Source organism: Miscanthus floridulus, chromosome 10 (assembly GCF_019320115.1).
Source record: "Miscanthus floridulus cultivar M001 chromosome 10, ASM1932011v1, whole genome shotgun sequence".
NCBI lineage: Eukaryota > Viridiplantae > Streptophyta > Magnoliopsida > Poales > Poaceae > Miscanthus > Miscanthus floridulus.
Genome location: NC_089589.1, coordinates 89,026,428 through 89,027,476, shown reverse-complemented (window position 1 = coordinate 89,027,476; position 1,049 = coordinate 89,026,428). Strand labels below are relative to the sequence as shown.

Sequence of the window (1,049 nt, the reverse complement as noted above, 5' to 3'; positions counted from 1 at the left end):
AGTGTTTCCACATACTTCACATGTCGTGTGGGAATCATGAATGTGCATGACTTCTTGCTTCTCATTAGCTCGGTCTTTGAGCTTCTTCATCAGCAGGTCCATCTTGGCAGACAACATGTCTACCTCCTTGAGTTGATACATACCTCCACCTCTCTTGCGGGTCTGAACACATTCTTTATTCCAACCTTGGTTGGAGGCCATCTTCTTCACTAGAGTTGTTGCAGCCAGAAGTGTAAGTGACTAGAATGCACCTCCAGCAGCAACGTCTCACGAGTGCTATTGGTCAACCCATGGTAGAACATCTGCATGAGTAGCCAATTCTCCATCCCATGATGAGGACATTCTGATATGTAATCTTGAAAGCGTTCCCATGCCTCAAGGACATATTTGTCATGTTGCTACTAAAAACTAGAAATTCTCCCACGTAGAGCTTTGGTCTTGCTTGTGGAAAAGAACTTTGCTAGGAAGGCAGTGGAGCAGTTATCCCATGTGGTGTTTCTATCTTTGTTGGTGTAGAACCACTGCTTTGCCTTCCCCAAGAGTGAGAAGGGGAGGAGGCGAAGTAGTATGGCATCTCTGGTCACTCCTTTGATAGTGAAAGTGCTATAGATTTATAGGAAGTGTTGGAGATGTGCACTTGCATCCTCATGTGCCTTTCCACAAAATTGGCTAGCTTGCATCATGTTGATGAGAGTTGGCTTGAGCTCGAATCTATTGTGTCCAATGTTAACTACTGGTCCTGTATGGATGTTGGCGGTAGTTGGAGTAGAGAATTCATGGAGAGTCTTGTCAGCCATGGCTTCAAATTCTGGTGTTAAGCTTCGCCTTATCCGGTTGTCTTCGAATCTAAAGCTGAAACTTTCTTGAGTTTAGCCTTAGTCCTCTTAAGTAATGCTTTAGGATCATCAACATAGTTTGTCAGAAGGTCAAAACTGTAACACCCCTGGTGTTACGAGCTTGCTTAGCACCATGATTGAGGCCTGAGGGAGATTAGCCAAACAAGTTTTTGGATTTTAAAAATTTAAAACACACATGAAATGATAAGCGAA

At 43.6% G+C, this 1,049-nt stretch overlaps 1 non-coding gene across 1 annotated transcript; it reads left to right on the top strand.

The window, feature by feature from the left end:
• The first annotated feature begins 324 nt into the window (after positions 1–324).
• On the top strand, positions 325–432 carry LOC136490536 (small nucleolar RNA R71). The gene has a single exon (XR_010767815.1). It is a non-coding gene; the product is annotated as a small nucleolar RNA R71 (small nucleolar RNA).
• The last annotated feature ends 617 nt before the right edge of the window (positions 433–1,049 follow it).